This window comes from Olea europaea, chromosome 2 (assembly GCF_002742605.1).
Source record: "Olea europaea var. sylvestris chromosome 2, O_europaea_v1, whole genome shotgun sequence".
In the NCBI taxonomy this organism is placed as follows: domain Eukaryota; kingdom Viridiplantae; phylum Streptophyta; class Magnoliopsida; order Lamiales; family Oleaceae; genus Olea; species Olea europaea.
The window spans coordinates 28,538,329-28,548,881 of record NC_036238.1 but is presented as its reverse complement, the minus strand read 5'-3'; the positions used below and the strand labels follow the sequence as shown (position 1 = coordinate 28,548,881).

Genomic DNA, 10,553 nt, shown 5'->3' with positions numbered 1-10,553 from the left:
AATTTTGATTTGAATTGTGCTAATAACCAAACTCGTGCTAAATTTTAATCAAATTTGATTGGAAACGTGCCAATGAAACAAACTCAGGTGAAATTTTAGTAAATTTGATTGAAAACGGGCCAATGAACGAAATTCAGAAGAAATTCTAGTCAAATTTGATTAGAAACGCACTAACGAACAAAGTTTTGGTGAAATTTTTGTCAAATTTGATTAGAAACACGCCAATGAACCAAACCTATGTAAAATTTTAGTCAAAACTTGAGTGGAAACATGCCAATGAAAAAAACTCAGATGAACTTTTAGTTAAATTTGATTTGACACATGTCAATGAACGAAATTCTGGTGAAATTATAGTCAAATTTGATTGAAATTGCGCCAATGAACAAAACTCAGATGAAATTTTAGTCAAAAATTATTTGATACACACCAATAAACAAAACCCTGGCGAAATTATAGTCAAATGTGATTGGAATCGCGCCAATGAACAAAACTCTTGTGAAATTCTTGTCAAATTTGATTGGAGATGTGTCGACGAAAAAACCATCTTAAAATTTTACTTGAATTTGATTCGAAATGTACCAATAAACTAAACTCATGTGAAATTTTAGTCAAATTTGATTGGACACACGCCAATGAACCTCAGGTGAGATTTTAGTCAAATTTTATGGAAAACGTGCCAATGAACAAAATTCAGATGAAATTTTAGTTAAATTTGATTAGAAACATGCCTATGAAATGAGTCTCGGTGAAATTTTAGTCAAATTTTATGGAAAACGTGCCAATGAACAAAATTCAGATGAAATTTTAGTTAAATTTGATTAGAAACATGCCTATGAAATGAGTCTCGGTGAAATTTTAGTCAAATTTGATTGGAAATGCGCCAATAAACCAAACACGTGAATATTTAATCAAATTTGATTGAAAATGCGCCAACGAACAAAATTCGGATGAAATTTTAGCCAAATTTGATTTGATATACGCCAATGAACGTAATTCAAGTGAAATTTTAGTCAAATTTGATTGGAAACGCGCCAATGAACAAAAGTCATGAGAAATTTTAGTCAAATTTGATTGGAAACGCGCCAATGAACAAAAGTCATGAGAAATTTTAGTCAAATATGGTGGGAAACGCACCAACGAAAAAAGTCGCTTGAAATTTTCGTCAATTTTGATTCGAAATGTTCCAATGATGCAAAGTCATGTGAAATTTTTATCAAATTTGACTAGACACGCGCCAATGAATCAAACTCATGTGAAATTTTAGGTAAAATTCGTTGAAAATGTGCCAATGAACAAAATTCAAATGAAATTTTAGTCAAATTTGATTAGAAACACGTTAATAAACTAAATCCCGATGAAATTTAAGTTAAATTTGATTTAAAACGCACCAATGAACCAAACCCATGTAAATTTTTTGTCAAATTTTGAGTGGAAACGCTCCAACGAACAAAGTTCAGATGAAATTTTAGTCAAATTCGATTTGATACAAGCCAATGAACGAAACTTGGGTGAAATCATAGTCAAATTTGATTGGAATCGCGCCAATGAAACAAACTCATGTGAAATTTTAGTCAAATTTGATTGGAAAACGTGCCAATGAAAATTTTAGCTAAATTTGATTCGAAATGTGCCAATGAACCAAATTCATGTGAAATTTTAATCAAATTTGACTGGAAACATGCCACTGAACCAAACTCAGGTGAAATTTTAGTCAAATTTGATTAAAAACGTTCCAATAAACAAAATTCAGATGAAATTCTAGTCAATTTTGATAAGAAATGCACTAACGAACAAAATCCTAGTGATATTTTTGTCAAATTTGATTAGAAACACGCCAACGGACTAAATCTCAGTGAAATTTTAGTCAAATTTGATTGGAAACGCATAAAATGAACCAAAATTATGTCAAATTTTCGTCAAATTTGTTTGAAAACACGACAACGAACAAAATTCAGAAGAAATTTTAGTCAAATTTGACTTGATACACGCTAATGAACCAAATCAAGGTCAAATCTTAGTCAAATTTGATTGGAAATGTACCAATGAACAAAAGTCATGGGAATTTTTTGTTGAATTTGATTGGAAACGCCTAACGAAAAAAGCGCTTGAAATTTTAGTCAAATTTGATTCGAAATGTGCCAATAAACCAAAGTGATGTGAAATTTTAGTCAAATTTGATTGGACAGGCGCCAACGAACAAAATTCAGATAAAATTTGTAGTCATGGTGAAATTTTTGTCAATTTTGATTAGAAACACGCCAATGAACTAAATCTCGGTGAAATTTTAGTCGAATTTGATTGGAAACGCGCCAATGAACCAAACTCATGTGAAATTTTCGTCAAATTTGATTGAAAACACGAAAATTTGATTCGATACATGCCAATGAAAGAAACTCAGGAGAAATTTTAGTCAAATTATATTGAACACTCGCCAACTAACAAAAGTCTTGAGAAATTTTAGTAAAATTTGATTTGAGATGTGCCAATGAACCAAACTCGGGTGAAATTTTAGTCAAATTGGAATAAAAATGTGCCAACAAACAAAATCCAGATGAAATTCTAGTCAAATTTGAATGGAAACACACTAACAAAAAAATCCTGGTGAAATTGTTATCAAATTTGATTAGAAACACGCCAATAAATAAAATCTCGGTGAAATTTTCGTCAAAATTGATTTGAAACACGCTAATGAACCAAACTCATGTGAAATTTTCGTCAAATTTGAGTGAAGACACGACAATAAACAAAATTCAAATGAAATTTTAGTCAAATTTGATTTGATACATGCCAATGAACGAAATCGTGGCGAAATTTTAGTCAAATTTGATTGGAACTCCCTAATGAACAAAAGCCTTGGGAAATTTTAGTCAAATTTGATTGGAAATGCACCGATGAACCAAACTCAGATGAAATTTTGGACAAATTTGATTGAAAATGTGTCAATGAATAAAATTCAGATGAAATTCTAGTTAAATTTGATAGAAAACAAACTACTGAACAAAATTCTGGTGAAATTTTTGTCAATTTTGATTAGAAACACGCCGATGAACAAAATCTCGGTGAAATTTTTGTCAAATTTGATTTAAAATGCGCCATTGAACCAAACCCATGTAAAATTTCTGTCAAATTTGAGCGAAAACTAGCCAATGAATTGAGTTCATATTAAATTTTAGTCAAATTTGATTTGGTAAGTGCCAATGAATGAAACCGTGGTGAAATTATAGTCAAATTTTATTGAATCATGCCAATGAACAAAACTAATGTGAAATTTTCCTCAAAATTGATTTGAAACGCGCCAATGAACGAAACCGATGTAAAATTTTGGTCAAATTTGAGGGGAAACGCCTCAACGAACAAAATTCATATGAAATATTAGTCAAATTTGATTTGATACGTGCTAATGAATGAAACCTTAGTGAACTTATAGTCAAATGAACACAACTCATGTGAAATTTTAGTCAAATTTTGATTGAAAACGTACCAACAAAAAAATCCGCTTGAAATTTTAGTCAAATATGATTCGAAATGTACCAATGAACCAAACTCATGTGAAATTTTAGTTAAATTTGATTGAAAACACACCAATGAACCAAGCTCAGGTGAAATTTTAGTCAAAATTTGATTGAAAACGCTCCAAGGAACATAATTAAGATGAAATTATAGTCAAATTTGATTAGAAACGCACTAACGAACAAAATCCAAGAGAAATTTTTGTGAAATTGATTAGAAACACATCAATGAACTGAATCTAAGTGAAATTTTAGTCAAATTTGATTGGATATGTGCCAATGAACTAAATCCCAGTGAAATTTTAGTCAAATTTAATTGGAAATACGATAATGAACCAAACTAATGTGAATTTTTTATTAAATTTGATTGAAAACATACCAACGAACAAAACCTAGGAATTGATTCTTCTTCATCATATTCTAGTTTCCTTCATTTTCTTTGTAACATTTCAATATGTCTTTCTAAACCATTAACTAGAGCTAGGGGTGAAACTTTGGTGAATGCGTAGTATTGTCTTTGATCTTTCACTTTGTTCTTCAATGTTCATCTTCTTATGTGGTTGAAGTATATTTTCTACAAATTTTTTTGGTTTGTTAAAGAATTTGATTTATTGTTGACAAATTTTGGCACAATAAATGCTTAGATAATCTCTACACACCAACAACTTATTTTAACATATTCTCTCAAACAATTATCAAGATCTATCTTTTAGTATATTTGAGATCAATATTTTATCTTCCATATTTTGTATGAGTTGAATAAAAGATCAATAGTAATTTCTACCCATTTATCCGAAGTGAATCCCCAACGCTCTGGTGTTCTTCTCCATCGTATTTCCACCAACCATTTACCATTCATAGAATAGTATATTTCCTTCCCCTGTGGTTTGACCTCAGACTTCCGAGTTTATTACTTGCGACAACCTGCACTTGGGTTTGCAACCTTAAAGTTGTAGCAAGTTTTTGGCATCGTTGCCGGGGATTTGCGTCAAGGATTATTTTCTGCTACTTACTGTGATGTTTTCTTCTCTTTCATAATCTTCATAAATCAGGTACACTCGTTCCTTTTTCAATCTTATTACTTTAGTTATTTTACTTTAAAGGAAGGTCGAGCCTCCCTCGTTTTTTATTTTCTATTTATTTTCTTTCTTTAAAGGGAAGGCCAAGCCTCTCGATCTGCCGTTTCTTTATTATATGATTGGCTGTGCTACCTAATTTTTGTTCTTTACATTATTATATGGTTGGCTGTGCCACCTACTTTTCATTCTTTACATCAATTTTATGTTATTTTATGTCATATTAGTATCGTGAATTTAATTCTCATCGTTTAGTTAAAGATAATTGTGAAACTTTCTTTAGTAATTTATTTGACTCACCTCAACACTCACTCACATCTTCCACCATGGCTGATAATGAAAGCGTACATGATGAAAATGAAAACCAACAAGCGCGAACCATGCGTGATTACTTGCAACCTCCTCAAAATTCTGCTCCTTCATGTTTCATTTTCCCTCTTAATGCTAATAATTTTCGATTCAAGCCGGGTATGATTCCATTACTTCCTAATTTTCATGGCTTAGAATCCGAAAGTCCATATTTGCATCTTAAAGAATTTGAGGAAGTATGTGCCACATTTAACGATCAAACTTGTCCCAATGAAATTATTAAGTTGAAATTGTTACGTTTTTCTCTAAAAGATAAAGCAAAAACTTGGCTTAACTCTTTAAAACCTAGGTTGATTGGCACATGGCAAGAAATACAAAGTGAGTTTTCGAAGAAATTCTTTCCAGCACATAAAACTAATGCTATGAAAAGACAAATCCAAAATTTTTCTCAAAAAACTAATAAAGTGTTCTTTCAATGTTTAAAAGATTTCAAGATTTGTTAAATACATGCCCACATCATGGTTTTGAAAAATGACGTACTATAAGTTTCTTTTATGAGGGCCTAACTCCTGAAACAAAACAATTTGTAGAAATAATGTGTAATGGTGAATTTTTAGATAAAGATCCAGATGAAGCTTTAGAATTTCTTAGATCATCTGGCTGAAAATTTTCGATCTTGGAAAAAAGTAAAACCAATCGAAAACTCAATCAGATCTAGTCTTGCTAGTTCTAGTGGAGGAAAGTATCAATTGAGTCAAGATGATGATCTAAATGCTAGGATGGCTCGTTTGTCTAGAAAGGTTGAAGCTATGGAATTAAGGAAGGTAAAGGAAGTTAAACCCTTGCAAAATGATGAAATTTGTAGCATTTGTGAAACTTTTGATCATCCAACGCATGATTGTCCTAACATCCCAGTTGTCAAAGAAGTTTTACATGATCAAGCCAATGCTATGAACACTTTTGAAAAGCCTTTTCCTTTTCCATTCTCAGAAACATATAATCAACAATGGAGAAATCATCCCACCTTTAGTTGGAGAGATGATAATTGTGTTCATTTATCAGAACCTCAAGGGCTTTCAAAATTTCCTTCTTTTCCACCACCACAATCAAAGACTATTGAGGAAACATTACAATCTTTCATGCAAGGATAAGCAAACATTAATAATCAAACTTCACAAGCCATCAATGAAATCAAGAACACACTTTCTTCATTGACCTCTTCTTTGCGTTCTCAAGAGAAAGGTAAATTTCCTGCTCAACCTCAACCTCAACCAAATCCTTCTGGGCAATTTAATGTAAATGCTTCTAGTTCCTCTGAATATCAACAAGAAAATGCCAACTCCATCACGACTCTTCGTAGTAGAAAAATTATTGACAAAACCATCCCTTCAAAAGAACTAAAATCGGGTGGGACTTCAAAGCAAGAAAATGATGTTTCCAAAACTGAGGAAAAAATTATTTCTGAACCAAGTATTGAAAAATGTCCCATTCCAGATCTATTTCTTCAACAATTGCAACCAATTTCAAAACTTAACCATAATTCTGAAATTTTTGAACTTTTCAAACAAGTTAAAATTAACATACCACTATTGGATGCAATCAAACAAGTTCCTTCATATGCAAAATTTTTAAAGGACTTGTGTACTGTCAAGATGAAACTTAATGTTCAACAGAAAACATTTTTAACAGAGAATGTGAGCTCAATCATTCAACAAAACACTCCACCTAAATTCAAAGATCCTGGTTGTCCAATAGTTTCTTGTGTGATTGGAAATAATAGGATAGAACGTGCTTTGCTTGATCTTGGTGCTAGTGTTAATCTATTACTTTTTTCTGTGTATGAGGAACTTGGTTTGGGACAGCTTAAACCAACAGCAACAACACTTCAACTTCCTGATCATTCAGTAAAAGTTCCAAGAGAGGTTGTAGAGGATGTTCTAGTTCAAATTGATAAATTCTATTATCCTGTTGATTTTATAGTTTTGGACACACATCCTGTTTTAAATTCACATGCACAAATACCTGTCATTTTAGGTCGTCCCTTTCTTGTTACTTCAAATGCATTGATAAATGGTAGAAATAGTATCTTGAAACTCGCTTTTGGAAATATGACTATGGAAATGAATGTTTTTAACATATGCAAGCAACATGGAGATAAAGATGATTTTCATGAAGTAGATTTTATTGAACAACTTGTTGATGATCAGTTTATTGCTACATCTTCATCTGATGAGCTAGAATTTGATTTAACGATGATTCTAAAAATTCGCATATAATTTCTTTGTTGAATTCTTTTCAGGAGAAAAAGAAAAGTGATTGGAAATCAAAGTTTGAAAAATTATCACAATAGTCTAATATGCCCATGATTTCAAGTGTTCAAATGCCAAAGCTTAACTTGAAGCCATTACTATCCAATCTGAAATACTCATTTTTGGGTGAAGATGAAACTTTTCCGGTAATAATTTCTTCCCAACTTGATGTGCACCAAGAAGGTAAGTTGTTACAAACTTTAAAAATGCATAAAAATATTTTAGGATGGACCATAGCTGATATAAAGGGGATTAGTCCTTTGATTTGCACACATAAGATTTATTTGGAGGAATATGCTAAACCTACAAGAGAAATGCAAAGAAGGCTTAATCATGTTTTAAAAGAGGCGGTAAGAAATGAAGTCATTAAACTCTTAGATAATGAAATCATTTATCCTATTTCTGATAGTAGATGGGTAAGTCCAACCCAAGTACCAAAAAAATATGGTGTTACTGTAGTCAAAAATGAAGAAAATAAGTTAATTCCAACTAGAACTGTTACTAGTTGGTGCATGTATATTGACTATAGGAAACTCAACTTAATGACTAGGAAAGATCATTTTTCTTTACCTTTTATGATCAGATGTTGGAAAAATTGGTAGGACATGAATTTTATTATTTTCTAGATGGATATTCTGGATATAATCAAATTGAAATTGCACCTGAGGACCAAGAAAAGACCACTTTCACATGTCCCTTTGGTACTTTTGCTTATAGTAGAATGCCTTTTAGATTATGTAATGCACCAGCTACATTTCAAAGATGCATGCTTAGTATTTTTAACGATATGATTGAAAGATCTTTGGAAGTTTTCATGGATGATCTTACTATTTTTAGGGATTCATTTGATGATTGTTTAACTAGCAAAAAGTTTTAGTTAGGTGTGAAGAAAAGAATCTTCTGCTCAACTAGGAAAAATGTCATTTTATGGTCACTAAGGGCATCGTACTTGGTCATATTGTACACCTAACGGAATTGAGGTAGACAAATCTAAAACTAAATTGATTTCTAATTTGCCGACTCCAAATAGTGTTAAAGAGGTAAGATCTTTTTTAGAACATGCTGGTTTTTATAGAAGGTTTATCAAAGACTTTAGTGTCATATCTAAACCATTGCGTAATCTCTTATCTAAAGACATACCTTTTGAATGGACTAAGTCTTGTCGAGAAGCTTTTGTTAAACTTAAAAACATGCTTACTTGTGCTCTTATCATGCAACCTCCAGATTGGAATTTACCTTTTGAAATCATGTGTGATGCTAGTGATTATGCTGTTGGAGCTATCTTAGGCCAAAGAAAAGAAAAAAACCTCATTTCATTTACTATGCAAGTAAAACTCTAAATAATACTCAAATGAATTATTCCACCACTGAAAAAGAATTACTTGTTGTAGTGTTTGCTCCGGACGAATTTCGATCATGTCTTGTTGGCTCACCAATTGTTATTTTTAGTGATCATTCAGCTTAAAATATCTTCTCTCCAATAAAGATGCTAAACCTAGGTTGATTAGGTGGATTCTTTTACTCCAAGAATTTGACATCGCCATTCGAGAAAAGAAAGGAGTAGAGAATGTTGTAGCTGATCACTTGTCTAGGCTTACTTGTGATGAATCGTTTGAAACAACATCGATCAAGGATACTTTCCCTGATGAACAATTTTTTAGTGTTTATGACTTGCCTTGGTTTGCTGATATTGCTAATTTTCTTGTGATAGGTTAAATACCATCTCATTGGAATGCCCAAGACAAAAAGAAATTCTTGAAGGAGGTAAGAAATTTCTTTTGGGATGATCCTCACCTATTTAAATATAAGAAATTCCTTTTGGGGTGATCCTCACCTGTTTAAATATTGTCCAGACCAAATAATAAGAAGATGTGTGCCAAATAATGCAATCCAAAAGATAATTGACTTTTGCCATTTTAAAGCATGTGGTGGTCACTTTTCTTCAAAGAAAACTGCTGCAAAAATCTTGCAGTCTGGATTTTATTGGCAAAATCTTTTCAAAGACACATATGAATTTTGTAAAGCTTGTGAATGTTGTCAAAAATTAGGTGGGATAACTCATAGAAATATGATGCCACTGACACCCATACTAGTTATTGAAATATTTGATTGTTGGGGTATTGATTTCATGGGTCCATTCCCATCATCTTTTGGTTATTTATACATCTTGGTAAGAGTTGATTATGCTTCTAAATGGGTAGAGGCAATTCCTTGTAAACACAATGATCACAAAATTGTTTTGAAATTTTTGAAAGAAAATATTTTGTCAAGATTTGAACTACCTCGAGCCATTATAAGCGATGGGGGTTTACACTTCTGTAATAAACCTTTTAATGCCCTAATGAAAAAATATGGGATTACTCATAAAGTTTCTACTCTTTATCACTCAAACACTAGTGGTCAATCTGAATTCTCAAATAGAGAGATTAAATGGATTTTGGAAAAAAACAGTGAATCCAAATAGAAAAGATTGGTCTTTACGATTAACTGATGCCCTTTGGGCTTATCGTACAGCTTTCAAAACACCCCTTGGTATGTCACCTTATCGACTTTTGTTTGAAAAGCCTTGTCATTTACCTGTTGAATTGGAACACAAAGCATTTTGGGCTATTAAAATGTTTAATTTCAGTTTAGATGAGGCAGGTTCACTTAGGAAATTTCAACTGAATGAGTTGGAAGAAATTAGGAATGAAGCTTATGAGAACTCTCGAATTTACAAGGAAAGAATGAAAGTATTCCATGATAAAAACATTGTTAGAAAATTTTTTGAGCCTTCCCAAAAAGCTCTTTTGTACAACTCAAGGTTATATTTATTTCCTGGAAAATTACGCTCCAAGTGGACTGGTCCTTTCGTTGTCAAAACTATTTACCCACATGGAGTTGTAGAAATTGAAAATCCAAGTAATGGAAATATTTTTAAAGTTAATGGACTTCGTTTGAAACAATTTTTTGAGAATTTCTCTAGATTAGAAGAGTCCATTGCTTTACATGATCCTAAAGATTGATATCCTTTTCTCATTATTTTATTTTGTATGTTTGTTTTCAGTTTTATAATGCTGTATGTTTGTTTTAGGCGTGTTTCTTTTATTGTCTTTTTTTCTCTCTAATGAAATTGAAGGTTCATTTAGGCCAAGTTTATGCAGACTTTCCAAGTAAAGCTCAAAACCCATCCCTTTGTTCAAAATTTTGCTCCTTACTGTCCTTCATATATTTTGTAAGTTTAATCTTTCTATTGAGGACAATGTTTCATTTAGGTTGGGGGGAAGGAATCAAAAAGTTCAAAAAAAAAAGTTTTTACCGACCGATGATAATATTTGAAATTGTTTTTATATTATTGGGAATAGGGGATG

General features: G+C 31.8%; 1 pseudogene; it reads left to right on the top strand.

Moving 5' to 3' along the window:
- The first annotated feature begins 5,673 nt into the window (after nt 1–5,673).
- LOC111375017 lies at nt 5,674–10,208 on the top strand (annotated as a pseudogene).
- The last annotated feature ends 345 nt before the right edge of the window (nt 10,209–10,553 follow it).